Genomic DNA, 16412 nt, shown 5'->3' with positions numbered 1-16412 from the left:
AATAAAATTTGGGGGGAAGGCGGAGAATTAACACTTCTCAAATATACAAGGAAGCCCTGACTCAGAAGGTAGAGTCAGAGCAGGGAGGAGACTTTTTAGCCCAGCCTTTTCACGCCAGGACAGCTTGCCTGCCAGGCAGCTCTCCACCCTCTCTCGCCCCGCCCCGCTCCTCACGGGACACTCAGCATCCCCCCTGGCTGGACAGCACTGTCCCAGGGGACAAGTCAACCTGGGCCTCCCTCTACATCCCCTCCCCTGATCATCGGGGCCCACCCCGAGCCACATGGCGGAGCCCTGAATTGGGCCAAAGAGGGGCCCTATGGTGCAGGCCTGCAGGACATTGGGCGAGACCCGGGTCCAGTGTGGGCCTCCGGGCGCGATGGGGTGGAAAGTGGCCGGGGAGGGGAGGCCTGGGGCAGGAGGCTGGAGGAGGCGGCCCTGGGGGTGGGCGGGATGGTCTCCTGGAGTCCCCCGCCGCCGCGCGGCTCTCACCAGACGCAGTCAGAAGCTCCCTCCCACGCCGCCACCGCGCTCCTCGGGCGACAGCCGAACCAAGCGCCACGAAGCAGGCAGAGTGCGAGCCCGCCCCTCGGTTTCCGCGCTCGGGCGCGCGGGTAGATGACTCGTCGCTCGACCTTGTCCCCACTCCCGGCTTGCCCAGCCACGCCCACCTGGAGCGCCGAATCCGCGAGCGCGCCCTGACACCGCCCGAGAGGGCTCCCGTGATTGGCTGCCCCCGTTCCCGCCCCCCACCCTTTCCGGCGGTGTTTTGAGGCCGGCTGGGTGCAGACCAGAGCGGAGCGTCTTCCGTTGTATCTTCCGCGCTGGAGCTGCTGCGGGGCTGTCCAGGCAGCCTGTGCCCCTGCCCCGAAGCGTCCTCCTCCGCTGGCGACACACGCACTGAAGCCCGAGTCTTCCCGCGGGGTAGTTGTTTGGTCTTGCACCCAAGGAGGGATTTCTTGCGCTTCTTGTTCCTTCAGTTATTTCATAGACCAGGACCGAAACAATACTGTCGTGTAGCGCGGCCACCCCACAGCTGTCCCTAACGTTAAACCTTGTCGTGACTGCTAGAAGACACTGGTGGAGTGTGAATTGATGACCAAGGCATGGCAGAGCCTTCCTGATCTTTATAATCAGTTCAGCGGCGGCCTCCACTACAGGGAACCCCCAGCCAGTCCCGAGGCCTAGGGACATCCAGGGAGAAACGTGGCAGTGGTAAAGGGCTTGCGCAGCTCCTGAAGATAAATAAGACTTTGGGTTGTTGTTGTTTTTGAGACAAGGGTCTCACTATGTTGTCAAGGCTGGGCTCGAGCTCCTGTCCTCAAGCCATCTTTTCTGGCTTCAGCCTTCTGAGTAGCTGGGACTACAGGCCCATGTCACCGAATCAAGCTTTAAGACTTTTTAATGACCCTTTCAAATTTCTGAGTCACTCCCAGCATTTTAGGAAGCCAAGGTGAGAGGATAGTTTGAGGCCAGGAGTTTGAAACGAGCCTGGGCAACAGATTCCTAAGTCACCATTGACAAGAAACTTTGAATGAAGTTGATGATACAAAATATTAACATCTTTTTTTTTTTTTACAAGCATTAAAAATGTACCACAGGTGAAACTAAGTCTAACAGCTTACTGAGATTTCTTGCTGTATAGCAAATTTCAAATCTCATCAAACTTTTGCAGTTTGTGATGCATTTCAATTAATAATTAAGCTCTAATTTGTAAATACTTATGAACTCTTTGTTCTCCTGCAGCTAGCTTGGAGCCACGAAAAGGTCACATTAGCCACAAAAGAAAAGACATTAAGGGATTTTTGCAAGGAAGTGCTATCAGATGTTTGTTTGTTTGTTTTGAGACAGGGTCCCACTCTGTCGCCCAGGCTGGAGTACAGTGGCACTATCTCAGCTCACTGAAACCTCCACCTTCCAGGTTCAAGCAATTCTCCTGCCTTAGCCTCCCGAGTAGCTGGGACTACAGGCCCATGCCACCATGCCCGGCTAATTTTTGTATTTTTAGTAGAGACAGGGTTTCACCATGTTGGCCAGGCTGGTCTCAAACTCCCGACCTCAGGTGATCCACCCACCTCAGCCTCCCAAAGTGCTGGGATTACAGGCATGAGCCACCACTCCCAGCCCACATTTCTTTTTTATTTTTTATTTTTATTTATTTATTTATTTATTTATTTTTTGAGGCGGAGTCTCGCTCTGTCGCCCAGGCTGGAGTGCAGTGGCGCGATCTCGGCTCACTGCAAGCTCCGCCTCCCGGGTTCCCGCCATTCTCCTGCCTCAGCCTCCCGAGTAGCTGGGACTACAGGCGCCGCCACCACGCCCGGCTAATTTTTTTTTTTTTTGTATTTTTTTTTTTTTTTTAGTGGAGACGGGGTTTCATTGTGTTAGCCAGGATGGTCTCGATCTCCTGACCTCGTGATCCGCCCGCCTCGGCCTCCCAAAGTGCTGGGATTACAGGCTTGAGCCACCGCGCCCGGCCAAACACATTTCTTTTTTTTTAAATCCCATTGGCTGCTGTGTGGAAAATAGATTGGTAGCAGTGAAACTCAACTGAAGTGGATGGATATGATGTTTATTTTGGAAGTAAAATTGATGAGACTTAATTATAGGTTAGATATAAGGGGATGACAGGGAAAAAGACTCAAGAATGACCTCCGGGCCAGGTGTGGTGGCTCACACCTGCAGTCCCAGCACTGTGGAAGGCAGAGGTGGGAGGATCGCTTGCTCTCAGGAGTTTGAGGCAGCAGTGAGCTCAGTCACACCACTGCACTCCAGCCTGGGTGCCGGATGGAGACCTTGTCTCTTAAAAAGCAAACAAAAAAAAAGAAATGACTTCCAGGTTTCTACCATTAGTAATTGGGTGGTTGGTTGTGTACTAAGATGAGAAAGGCTGGGAGAGTGACCTGGTTGGGGAAGAAAGAAGTAAAGTTTTAATTCAGGGCATGCTATGATTGAGATGCGTGTGAGCCACATGAAGCTATTAAATGTGCAGTGAGATTTTATGAATCTGAACACAGACTCACCAGACTATAAATGGTTTATTAGTTTCATATATGCTGTAACAAATTACCACAAAATTAGGATCTTCAAAACAACACAAATTTATTATTCTACAGTTTTGGATGTTCAGAGTCCAAATGGGTTTCAAGGGACCAAAATCAAGGTGTCAGTAGGGTTGCCTTCCTACTGGAGGCTGCCAGGGAGAATCCATTTCCTTACCTCTTCCAGATTCTAGAGGCTGCCCACATTCCTTGGCACATGGCACCTCTGACCTCTACCTCCCTTGCCACATCATCTCTGACTCTGCTGCCTCCCTCTCTCACTTAAAAAGATCCCAGTGATTACATTGGGTCCACTCAATAATCCAGGATAATTTTCCCATCTCAGAGTCCTGGTCACATCTGCAAAGTCCCTCTTGCCAAATAAGGAAACATAGTCACAGGTTCAGGGATTAAGATGTGGATATCCAGGCGGGGCACGGTGGCTCATGCCTATAATCCCAGCACTTTGGGAAGCCAAGGTGGGCAGATCACGAGGTCAGGAGATCAAGACCAGCCTGGCCAACGTGGTGACACCCCATCTGTACTAAAAATACAAAATTAGCTGGCCATGGTGGCGCACACCTGTAGTCCCAGCTACTTGGGAGGCTGAGGCGGGAGAATAGCTGGAACCCAGGAGGCAGAGGTTGCAGATCACGCCACTGCACTCCAGCCTGGGTGACAGAGTGAGACACTGTCTCGAAAAAAAAAAAAAAGATGTGGATATCTTTGGGGAGCTATTTATTCTGGCTACCACAAGAGGTATTGAAAATCACTTGAAGGCAAGATGGGTATGTTGCTTTTAAAGTTACATACTGTACCTCCAGATATGCAGAATAGAACATTAATTTTTTTCTTCTTGAAAGATAAGAAAAATTAACTTCAAAAACAATGCTTAATGTTCAGTCTTTAAAATCTGAGTGCTGATTACATAGGTGTGTTTAGTTTGTAAAAACTCAAATTATATACGTAATATATATGTACTTTTTATGTGTATTTTACTGTAATGTGTTTTAAAAACAATGCTTAATATAGCTAGAAAAATGTAATTATAAATATAAATGCTTTTAACAGCAGGCAATACATTTTGAGAATTGTATGCACTTTCTAAGCCACTTGTAAGTTTTGTGTTTGACCAACATTGAGAATTTTATATTTCCGTAATCGTTTAACCTTAAATGAATAATCTTTTTAGAATTTTCTTCTCTGCTTTCTTGAGATGAAATTGCAGCAAGGACCCTTAGGAGGCATTTTCTCTTGGCTTTTTGAGATCACTTTTCTATGGGTAAATTATATTATGTTTCTGGATTTCTATTACTTTACTGTTTAACATTGTGAATTGACATACCAAAAATCGTCACTAGTTAAGTTTGGTTTGTATGATTTGGTTTTATTTGACTTTAGTCTAAGAACTCTACAAGTTTGCAAAAAAATTACTTATGGCTTTGTAGTATAATAAAATCAGATTTTTCTAGAGATTACTCCCTAACCATAAATATAACTTCAAGCATTCAGGGCATAATTAGGCTATCAGTGATTTCTAGGCTTTAAGAGATCCTCTAATCTAACCTTTTCATCAGAGGGGGAGACCTTCCTACAGCACCCTGACAGATGCTCATCTGGCCGCTTTGGGAACATTTCTTGTCATAGACTTGTCTTATTTTATTTGGTGATTTAATTCTTTTAAAGTACTCTGCCTCTCTGTAAATTCTACCCATGTATTTCATAGCTTAAACATTTCTAAGGCCGGGCGCGGTGGCTCAAGCCTGTAATCCCAGCACTTTGGGAGGCCGAGACGGGCGGATCACGAGGTCAGGAGATCGAGACCATCCTGGCTAACACGGTGAAACCCATCTCTACTAAAAAATACAAAAAACTAGCCGGGCGAGGTGGCGGGCGCCTGTAGTCCCAGCTACTCGGGAGGCTGAGACAGGAGAATGGCGTGAACCCGGGAGGCGGGGCTTGCAGTGATCTGAGATCGCGCCACTGCACTCCATCCTGGGCAACAGAGCGAGACTTCGTCTCAAAACAAAACAAAACAAAACATAGTCGCAGATATGCTGTGAAAGGTAGTACAGGGAGGCCATGGGGAGAGAATCCAGGCCCTGACTCAACTTGAATCCTGAACAACCTTCTGATTTTAATCTACATGTATCCTTAAATCATCTTTTTATGTATTTATTTGTTTAATTGTGGTTTTTTTGGAGACAGAGTCTCACTCTGTCGCCCAGGCTGGAGTGCAGTGGTGCTATCTGGGCTCCCTGCAACTTCCACCTCCCAGGTTCGAGTAATTCTTGTGCCTCAGCCTCCCAAGTAATTGGGACTACAGGCAGGCACCACAATGCCCAGCTAATTTTTTTCAAATTATTTTTCATGGAGACAGGGTTTCGCCATGTTTCCCAGGCTGGTCTCCAACTCCTGAGCTCAGGCAATCTGCCTGCCTCGGCCTAGCAAAATGCTAGGATTACAGGCGTGAGCCACCATGCCCGGCCTAAATCCTCTTTTGAAAAAAGATGCCCTGTTCCTTGCTTTCAGAAGTTATTAACAGTAAAACTGTGAGCCAAGGAAAATCCCCAACCTTATTTTGATCCCCACTTCCAACCAGTGGATGGTGGCTGCCTGGAGAACTGTGTCAAAAATGACTCTGAGGCTAAGAGTTTACTGGAAAAGAGTATATACTGTGATGTCTGCCATGTTGATTTCTAGGGAGACGGAAGGAGTCAAGAATGTTGCCGTGTATTTGCCATCTCTGCCCTAAGCCAATATCATGAAGAAATCAACAAGAGGTGGATTAACTGAGCAATTCATCACCATATTAAGCTAGATATTCCTGTTTAGTAAATACCTTTCCCTAGCTGGGAAGTATCTCACCCCATACCGTATCTCAGCCACAACAGTTTTAATTACCAAAGTCTGTAGGGCAGCAGTCCCCAATCTTTTTGGCACCAGGGACTGGTTTCCTGGAAGACAATTTTTCCTTGAGAAGCGGGATGGGGATGGTTTCAGGATGAAACTGTTCACCTCAGATCATCAGGCATTAAATTCTCAAAAGGAGCACGCAACCTAGGTCCCTACCATGCGTAGTTCACGATAGGATTCGTGTTTCTATGAGAATCTGATGCCACCGCTGATCTGACAGGAGGAGGAACCTAGGCGGTAATTCTTGCTTGCCTGCCACTCACCTCCTGTTATGTGGCCCAATTCTTTTTTTTTTTTTTTTTTTTTTTTTTTTTGAGATGGAGTCTCACTTTGTCACCCAGCCTGGAGTGCAGTGGCGCAATCTCAGCTCACTGTAACCTCTGCCTCCCAAGTTCAAGTGATTCTCCTGCCTCAGCCTCCTGAGTAGCTGGGATTACAGGCATGTGGTCTGGCTAATTTTTGTGTTTTTAGTAGAGATGGGGTTTCACCATGTTGGCCAGACTGATCGAGAACTCCTGACCTCAAGTGATCCACCCACCTCAGCCTCCCAAAGTGTTGGGATTACAGGCATGAGCCACTGCACCCGGCCTGGCCTGCGGCCCAGTTCTTAACAGGACACTGACCAGTACCAGTCCATGGCCCAGGGGTTGGGGACCCCCTACTCTAGAGTATACAGAGGTAAAACACCTTACAAGCCAAATATCACTGCATACGCCAGATTGTTTATAGCCTCCCCAGAAAAACGAAAATTGCTCCTGTTTCAGAGTAGCCTTATGAGGCTATGCTACATGTGGAAAGCAATTATTTTCTCCTAGGAAAAGCATGTAAGGATTAAGATTATATTGGCTGAGGCCAGCAGCAGTGGCTCATGCCTGTAATCCCAGCACTTTGGGAGGCCGAGGCAGGTGGATCACCTGAGGTCAGGAGTTCAAGACCAGCCTGGCCAACATGGTGAAATCTTGTCTCTACTAAAAATACAAAAATTAACCAGGCATGCACTTGTAATCTCAGCTACTTGGGAGGCTGAGGCAGGAGAATTGCTTGAACCTGTGAGGCAGAGTTTGCAGTGAGCTGAGATTGCACCACTGCACTGCAGACTGGGCAACAGAATGAGACTCAGTCTCAAAAAAAAAAGATTATATTGGCTGAAAATAATTCAGCAATATCCTAAACTGTATCAGCTTAAGCTTTGCAAGAGCATGACATTGAAAGATACACTTACGGCCGGGCGCGGTGGCTCAAGCCTGTAATCCCAGCACTTTGGGAGGCCGAGACGGGCAGTGGATCACGAGGTCAGGAGATCGAGACCATCCTGGCTAACACGGTGAAACCCCGTCTCTACTAAAAAAAAATACAAAAAAAACTAGCCGGGCGAGGTGGCGGGTGCCTGTAGTCCCAGCTACTCGGGAGGCTGAGGCAGGAGAATGGCATAAACCCGGGAGGCGGAGCTTGCAGTGAGCTGAGATCAGGCCACTGCACTCCAGCCTGGGTGACAGAGCGAGACTCCGTCTCAAAAAAAAAAAAAAAAAAAAAAAAAGAAAGATACACTTACAAATGTACTGATTAAGATACTTAATCACTATTTGTAGCCCCAATTACCAATCAGTTTATCATGACAACCAGTCAGATTTTTAGAGCACCTATGGTGGTGAGCCATCCCTATGCTACTTTTTCCAATCATAGAAGAAAGGTACGAATTAACATAATGACTCTGTTTTTGTGAAATATTGCCTTTTCTTGGGATTTTAAAATACATTTTTCGGCTGGGTGCAGTGGCTCATGCCTGTAATCCCAACATTTTGGGAGGCCGAGGCAGGTGGATCATTTGAGGTCAGGAGTTTGAGACCAGCCTGGCCAACATGGTGAAACCCCGTCTCTACCAAAATACAAAAAGTAATCAGGCGTGGGTGGCAGGTGCCTGTAATCCTAGCTACTCAAGAGGCTGAGGCACAAGAATCGCTTGAATGCAGGAGGCGGAGGTTGCAGTGAGAGTGACTCTCTTATAAAAAGTTACATCAACACAATTATGCTCTAAACTTCTCATTAAAAGTTATGTGGGGCCGGGCGCGGTGGCTCAAGCCTGTAATCCCAGCACTTTGGGAGACCGAGACGGGTGGATCACGAGGTCAGGAGATCGAGACCATCCTGGCGAACACGGTGAAACCCCGTCTCTACTAAAAAATACAAAAAACTAGCCGGGCGAGATGGCGGGCGCCTGTAGTCCCAGTTACTTGGGAGGCTGAGGCAGGAGAATGGCGTAAACCCGGGAGGCGGAGCTTGCAGTGAGCTGAGATCCGGCCACTGCACTCCAGCCCGGGCGACAGAGCGAGACTCCGTCTCAAAAAAAAAAAAAAAAAGTTATGTGGGAAGCCGGGTGTGGTGGTTCATACCTATAATCCTAGCACTTTGGGAGACTGAGTTGGGTGGATCACTTGAGCCCAGGAGTTCAAAACCAGCATGGGCAATATGGTGAAACCCAATCTCTACTATATATATATATTTTTTTATTTTTATTTTTTCTTTATGGGCTATGAAAGTATCATACTGTAGCTTTGCGCAGTGGCAGTATCATAGTCAATGAGGTTTATCTGAGGTGCGATTATTGCTAATTGAAAGTATCATACTGTAAACCAGGCTGGGTGCAGTGGCTCACGCCTGTATTCCCAACACTTTTGTGATCCTTTGAGTCTAGGAGTTTGAGACCAGCCTGGGCAACATGGCAAGACCCTATCTCTACAAAAAAAAAAAAATTAGCTGAGCATGGTGGTGCTTGCTTGTAGTCCCAGCTACCCAAGAAGCTGAGATGGGAGGATCGCCTGAGCCTGGGAGGTCAAGGCTGCAGTGAGTCATGATCACACCACTGCACACTGCACTCCAGCCTGGGCAACAGAGTGAGACTCCGTCTCAAAAAAAAAAAAAAAGTATCGTATTGTAAACCAATAAATTATTTCTTATCTGGCTGCTTGGGAAATGAGATGAGTCAGAGAATGCTCAGTCATCCCTGTCTAATAGAAATTCAGAAAGTTTAATTGGCACAGCTATTCCAGAAGAACTGGAAATGTGTTAAAAACTAGTTTGCCTTTAACTTTGACTCTCTTATAAAAAGTTGGATCAACACAATTATGCTCTAAACTTCTCATTAAAAGTTATGTGGGGCTGGGCGCGGTGGCTCACGCCTGTAATCCCAGCACTTTGGGAGGCCGAGGCGGGCGGATCACGAGGTCAGGAGATCAAGACCATGAAACCCCGTTTCTACTAAAAATACAAAAAATTAGCCGGGCGCGGTGGCGGGCACCTGTAGTCCCAGCTACTCAGGAGGCTGAGGCAGGAGAATGGCGTGAACCCGGGAGGCAGAGCTTGCAGTGAGCCGAGATTGCGCCACTGCACTCCAGCCTGGGCGACAGAGCGAGACTCTGTCTCAAAAAAAAAAAAAAAAAAAAAAAAAAAGTTATGTGGGAAGCCGAGCGTGGTGGTTCATACCTATTAATCCTAGCACTTTGGGAGGCCGAAGTGGGCGGATCACCTGAGGTCAGGAGTTCAAGACCAGCCTGGCCAATATGGCGAAACCCTATCTCTACTAAAAATATAAAAATTAGCTGGGTGTGGTGCTGTGTGCCTATAATCCTAGCTACTTCGGAGGCTCAGACAGGAGAATCGCTTGAACCTGGGAGGCAGAGATTGCAGTGAGCCGAGATTGTGCCACTGCACTCCAACCTGGGCGACAGAGCAAGACTCTGTCTCAACAACAACAACAAAAAAAGAATAGACCACATTTGGGGGTCAGCATGCGGCTAAGGATGAAACAGGGGTCCTATAAGGACATTCCCGTGGAGCACTCAAGTGGGGTTCTTAACATCTGCATGAGTGTTCAAGACGTCTCTAAATATACATAATTGATATCTATAAAGCCTAAGCATGTGGCCAGGCATGGTGGCTCACGCCTGTAATCCCAGCACTTTGGGAGGACGAGTCAGGCGGATCATGAGGTCAGGAGTTCAAGATCCGCCTGACCAATATGGTGAAACACCATCTCTACTAAAAATGCAAAAATTACCTGGGCATGGTGGCGCACGCCTGTAGTCCCAGCTACTTCAGGGGCTGAGGCAGGAGAATCACTTGAACCTGGAAGGTGGAGGTTGCAGTGAGCCGAGTTCTTGCCATTGCACTCCAGCCTGGGCAACAGAGCAAGACTCCATCTCAAAAAAAAAAAAAAAAATCCTAAGCATGAACGTAAGGCCTCAACCTCTTTGTCCTCATGTTTTTCATGTCCCTACTCTGGAATGAATCTAATTCTACCTTTCAAATTATTTGTTTTCTTGTCCCTACTCCTCCTCTTGCCCCTACACATGAACATGCTCTTATGATTAGCTCCTTCCCCTGCCCCTCTGTGTACTCATTCTTTCAGAAATTGACTCACTCTCAAACCTTCCATTATCACTTCCATGTAGGTAATTCCTGGGATACATATTCCAGCCTGGCCTTTCTTCCCAGCTTGAGGCCCATATGTTCAACTGCCTACTAGATAGTTCCTCACTTCAAACGCAATATATAAAAGTTCATTCATTTTATCCTGTTGACTTTGCTATTTCTTTTAATGGTACTAACTTCACACTTTCATTCAGACTCAGAATCATGGAGTCATGTTTTAATCTTCGCTCTCTCTGACTTCTTTTTTTTTTTTTTTTTTTTTTTGAGACGGAGTCTCGCTCTGTCACCCAGGCTGGAGTGCAGTGGCCGGATCTCAGCTCACTGCAAGCTCCGCCTCCCGGGTTCACGCCATTCTCCTGCCTCAGCCTCCCGAGTAGCTGGGACTACAGGCGCCTGCCACCTCGCCCGGCTAAGTTTTTGTATTTTTAGTAGAGACGGGGTTTCACTGTGTTACCCAGGATGGTCTCGATCTCCTGACCTCGTGATCCACCCGTCTCGGCCTCCCAAAGTGCTGGGATTACAGGCTTGAGCCACCGCGCCCGGCCTCTCTCTGACTTCTAACATTCAGTCTTGCAGTCTTTCAAATAATTCAAAATGTTGTCTCAGTTTAGGTTGTTGGGTTTTCTTTTTTCTTTCTTTTTTTTTTTTTTTTTTTTTTTTTTTTTTTTTTTGAGGTGGCGTCTCGCTCTGTCAGCCAGGCTGGAGTACAGTGGTGTGATCTCAGCTCACTGCAACCTCTGCTTTCCAGGTTCAAGCAATTCTCCTGCCTCAGCCTCCCGAGTATCTGGGATTTCAGGCGCCCACCACCACGCCTGGCTAATTTTTGTATTTTTAGTAGAGACGGGGTTTCACCATATTGGCCAGGCTGGTCTCGTGAACTCCTGACCTCAGGTGATCCACCCACCTCAGCCTCCCAAAGTGCTGGGATTACAGGCGTGAGCCACAGTGCCCGGCTGGTTGTTGGGTTTTCTTAGAGATAGGGTCTTGCTCTGTAGCCCAGCTTGTAGTGCAGTGGTATGGTTGTGGCGCACTGCAGCCTCAAACTCCTGGGCTCAAGTGACCCTGTGACCCCAGCCTCCCAAGTAGTTGGGACTTAAAGCACATGCCACCATGCCTAGCTAATTTATCAAAACTTTTGTAGAGACAGGGTCTCGCTTTGTTGCCCAGGTTGGTCTCGAACTCCTGGCCTCAAGTTATCCTCCTACCTCTGCCTTCCGAAGTGTTGGGATTACAGACATAAGCGACTGCACCTGGCCTTAGTCCAGGTCTTATCATCTTATTTCCTTAATTCTGAGATGCTTTTTTAAGTGATTTTACATACCTAAAATCAATATTTATAACCGATGTAAACATTTAAGGTAGAGTTTTTATTATAAAAACTATTATATCAATAGTGTTTTAGAATCAAGAAAATCAGGCATTAACCTAGGTGCAATAGTGCATGCCTGTAATCCCAGCTACTTGGGAGGCTGAGACAGGAGGATTTCTTGAGCCCAGGAGTTTGAGTCCAGCCTGGGCAACATTGTAAGACCCCATCTTTTAATAATAAAATAAATAAGTGGAATTAACAAAGACCTGGATTACTCTATTTCTTCTTGCCCTTCCTGCCTGCATTCCCTTGCTCCTCTCATCTATCTTGCACGTTATTGCCTGATTAAATCTTCTTAAAAGACTACTTTCATGTAGTTAATTCTTTAAGAAAAACTTCAGTGGCTCCCTATTCCCTGCTAGATAAAGTATGCCTAGGGGGAACAAGTTTGTCATTTAAGGTCCTCCACAATTTAAGGGTCCTGACCTTTTGCTGATCTTACCAACATTATTCCCCTCCTGGATCCATCTGCCCCAAACAGTTCTTTCTCTACCTTTGTATCATTCCTTAAAGTTAGAAGGCTCTTCCTTGTCTGCTACTTACACCCAATCAGGTTTCAAATGCTATCTCTATTGTGAAACCTAATCTGAACACCCTATCCCAAAATAATCTGTTCTTTCTCTGAACTCCTGGAGCACTTGTCTTAACTTATCTCAAATTTTTTGTTTTGTTTTGTTTTGAGATGAGTCTCACTCTGTTGCCCAGGCTGGAATGCAGTGGCACGATCTCAGCTCACTGCAACCTCCACCTCCTGGGTTCAAGGGATTCTCCTGCCTCAACCTCCCAAGTAGCTGGGACTACAGGCACCTGCCACCACACCTGGCTAATTTTTGTATTTTTACTAGAGACAGTTTCACCATGTTGGCTAGGCTGGTCTTGAACTCCTGACCTCAGGTGATCCGCCTGCCTCAGCCTCCCAAAGTGCTGGGATTACAGGCGTGAGCCACCATGCCTGGCTTCACACTTATTATTAGTTATACTTATGATGAATTACCTGGTATCTTTGAATGTATATATTTGTGACTGTAATATTAGATATCTGATGTATTATAAGGAACCCAAGAAAAATCAGTCGTATTAGTCACCTCATTATACATGACCTACGTTTTTAAAATCAGATCATAAATTCCTTGAAGTTAGCCCTATTTGGTATGCTTGTCTCCCTGATAGTTCCTTGAATCATACCTTATGTAAGAAACACAGTCAATAAACATTCATTCAAAGGAGGATCACATCTTCTACCAGAGATTCCTAGCCATCCTTGTTCTTTTCTCTCTGGCTAGGCCAAGTTGCTTGTGCTGAACTGCCTGCACCAGTCATCCTCCACCATCTAGGCTCATGATCTTAGTAACACAACACTCTTGCTCAATCTTTATAATAAGTCAAGCATAAAACAGCATGATGAATTTAAAAACAAGGTGGGAAATTTGGCGGTCTTATCAGATAGATGTGTGGAGGCAGAAAGTAACTGGGAGAGGCAGACAAGATGTGAGCAAGGTCAGGTCAGCAAGGGCCTTGCATGATGTTGTACTAAAGAGGTTAGACTTTCCCTCACTATAATTGGGAGAGGTTTTTTTTTTTTTTTTTTTTTTTTTTTGAGACGGAGTCTCGCTTTGTCGTCCAGGCTGGAGTGCAGTGGCACGATCTTGGCTCACTGCAAGCTCCGCTTCCCGAGTTCACGCCATTCTCCTGCCTCTGCCTCCCGAGTAGCTGGGACTACAGGCGCTTGCCACCGCGCCCGGCTAATTTTTTGGTATTTTTAGCAGAAACGGGGTTTCACCATGTTAACCAGGATGGTCTCAATCTCCTGACCTCGTGATCCACCCGTCTCGGCCTCCCAAAGTGCTGGGATTACAGGCATGAGCCACCACGCCCGGCAATTGGGAGAGTTTTTAATCAGGGAAATGGCATGATCGGATTTGCTTAATTAGAACTACAGAAGATGGCCTGGGAAGAGGAGGAAGGACTAGAAGAAGGGAAACCAGTTAGGAATAATATTTCAGGACCTCAACTAAAGTGTAATAATGGAAATAGAGAATGAGAGGATGGAATCATAAGAATGTGGAGAAGGGGCTGGACCCAGTGGCTTGTGTCTGTAATCCCAGCACTTTGGGAGGCTGAGGTGGGTAGATCACCTGAGGTCAGGAGTTCAAGACAGCCTGGCCAATGTGGTGAAACCTCGTCTAGTAAAAATACAAAAAAAAAAAAGCTGGGCATGGTGGCGTGCACCTGTAGTCCCAGCTACTCAGGAGGCTGATACAGGAGAATCACTTGAACCCAGGAGGTGGAGGTTGCAGTGAGCCAAGACTGCACCACTGCACTTAGAGAAGCAGATTTGGAGATGGGCTGGAGTAGGTGAGAAGATAATGAGCTTTAATTTTGGATATGTTGAATTTGTAGCACCTACAGGACATTTCCATGAGATTGAGGATCTGGAGGAAGATATTGAAGACACATTGAAGACACAAATTTGTCCTAGACATAATGCACTCCATAAACTTTTTTTTTTTTTTTTTTTTTTTTTTTTTGAGGCAGCATCTCGCTCTGTAGCTTAGGCAGAGTGCAATGGTGCAATCTCAGCTCACTGCAACCTCTGCCTCCTGGGTTCAAGCAATTCTCCTGCCTTAGCCTCCCGAATAGCTGGGACTACAGGTGCCTGCCACCACACCTGCCTAATTTTTGTATTTTTAGTACAGATGGGGTTTCAACATGTTGGCCAGGCTGGTCTCGAACTCCTGACCTCAGGTGATCCACCCACCTCAGCCTCCCAGAGTGCTGGAATTACAGGCATAAGCCACTGTGCCTGGCCACATTTCATAAACCTTACGTATTTTTAAATACACTGCTTACTCTTAGCCCAAAGCACCAGCTACATTTCTTACCCTACCTGTTTCACCAGATTTTTCTGCCCCTGACTGTGTTCTACTGTCACTCTTGGCCAATTTGGAACTCTTTTTTTTTTTTTTTTTTTTTTGAGACAGAGTCTTACTCTGTCACCCAGGCTGGAGTGCAGTGGCACAATTTCGGCTCAGGTTTAAGTGATTCTCCTGCCTCAGCCTCCCAAGTAGCTGGGATTACAGGCACCTGCCACTGCACCAGGCTAATTTTTGTAGTTTTGGTAGAGACAGCGTCTCACCATCTTGGCCAGGCTGGTCTTGAACTCCTGACCTCATGATCCACCCGCCTCAGCCTCCCAAAGTGCTGGGACTACAGGTGTGAGCCACCGCGCCCAGCCAATTTGGAACTCTTTAGTGGTATTTTTCATATAGTAGCTGTCTAAATCTTAGACAACTGAATGGCTGTTAGATATCACTAAATTTAATAGGGTGTAAAATTCTGCAGAAACCCAGGTACTTCGGTCTATGGTACATTTTTTGTTTTGTTTTGTGACAGGGTCTCGCTCTTTCACCCAGGCTGGAGTACAGTGGCAGGATCATGGCTCAATGCAGCCTCAACTTCCCAGGTTCAAGCAATCCTCTCCTCTCAGCCTCCTGAGTAGCTGGGACTACAGGCATGTGTCACCATGCCCAGCTAATTTTTGTAATTTTTTTAGAGCTAGGGTCTTGCTATGTTGCCCAGGCTGATCTTGAACTCCTGGCCTCAAGCAATCCTCCTGCCTCAACCTACTGAAGTGCTGGAGTTTGAGGTGTGAGCCATTGTGCCAGGCTCTTGCACCTTATGTTAAATATTTAGTGGTGCTTTCCTGGCCACTTTCCCTCTTTTTCCAACTGCCCATGTACCTAGTCTTCTCTGCCCTCTGGCTTCTCTTCTCTTAACCCCTTCTTTTTCACACTGTTGGTCACTGCCTTATTCTGGAGACATTTTACATCCTGGGCTTGCAAAACACCTGATTTCCTGCCTACTTCCAACTTCTCTGGCTCTTATACTTTCTCAAACTCCTAAATAAAAGTATTTTTTAGAATTCTATAGTCTTCCTTATATCTCATTGTAGTATATATCCAGCATGACTTCAGCCACTTGCATGGTTTCACAATCATTTAAAATGATTCCTAGATGTGAATTTCTATCCCAGTCTTTTCAGTCCAAACTCAAATATTCAACTGCTTATAGGACATCTTTATCTGGACGTGTTCTACAAACACTTCAAATCTGCTTGTCCAAAATTGAGCTTTCTTCTTCCTCATAAACCTGGGCTTTCTCTTCCGTCCTAATTCTCAGTGAATAGTATTATCACCTACTGGAACTTAGGAGGCATTCTTGGCCTCTCCACCTCCTTTCTCTTTCACATTCAGTGTGCCGTGAAACCCTATCAGTTTCACATGTTAAAAGAGTATTTTCCTGGAAGAGAGAACATGATGTGATTGAAGACAATAAAATGGGCGTGAGAATAGCATACAGGGGAGACCAGCCTGACAGGAGAAAGGTTTTATTGAGGAATACTGGAAAAGATAATTGAATTATTAAGTGGGAGAGTAACTTGGAAGATAACTTAAAGGCCACATAGAGTATTTCAGAGTTTGTGTGGCCACAGAAACCACCAAACATTAGGCAAATGAATGAAATGATCATTTCAGGCCATAATTTTTTTTTTTTTTTTTTTGAGTTGGAGTCCCACTCTGTTGCCAGGCTGGAGCGCAGTGGTGTGATCTCGGCTCACTGCAACCTCCACCTCTCCTGCCTCAGCCTCCCGAGTGGGT

At 46.3% G+C, this 16412-nt stretch overlaps 2 protein-coding genes and 1 non-coding gene across 4 annotated transcripts in view; 1 reads left to right on the top strand and 2 right to left on the bottom strand.

Moving 5' to 3' along the window:
- Positions 1–671, bottom strand: part of GNE (glucosamine (UDP-N-acetyl)-2-epimerase/N-acetylmannosamine kinase) — a 43711-nt gene extending 43040 nt beyond the window's left edge. The window contains exon 1 of one of the 2 annotated variants that reach the window (XM_050762106.1): positions 493–671. The gene's annotated coding sequence lies outside the window, so the exon portion shown is untranslated. The remainder of the gene's footprint in view (positions 1–492) is intronic. The other variant, XM_050762107.1, reaches the window with a different exon arrangement.
- Positions 1–16412, bottom strand: part of HINT2 (histidine triad nucleotide binding protein 2) — a 546951-nt gene that overhangs the window by 502384 nt on the left and 28155 nt on the right. The gene's annotated exons all lie outside the window — the stretch shown is intronic.
- LOC126938214 (U4 spliceosomal RNA) lies at positions 8506–8650 on the top strand. Its single transcript, XR_007720025.1, has one exon. It is a non-coding gene; the product is annotated as a U4 spliceosomal RNA (small nuclear RNA).

This window comes from Macaca thibetana, chromosome 15 (genome assembly GCF_024542745.1).
Source record: "Macaca thibetana thibetana isolate TM-01 chromosome 15, ASM2454274v1, whole genome shotgun sequence".
Classification (NCBI taxonomy): Eukaryota; Metazoa; Chordata; class Mammalia; order Primates; family Cercopithecidae; genus Macaca; species Macaca thibetana.
The sequence above is the reverse complement of the archived record's forward strand: the minus strand, read 5'-3'. Positions and strand labels throughout refer to the sequence as shown.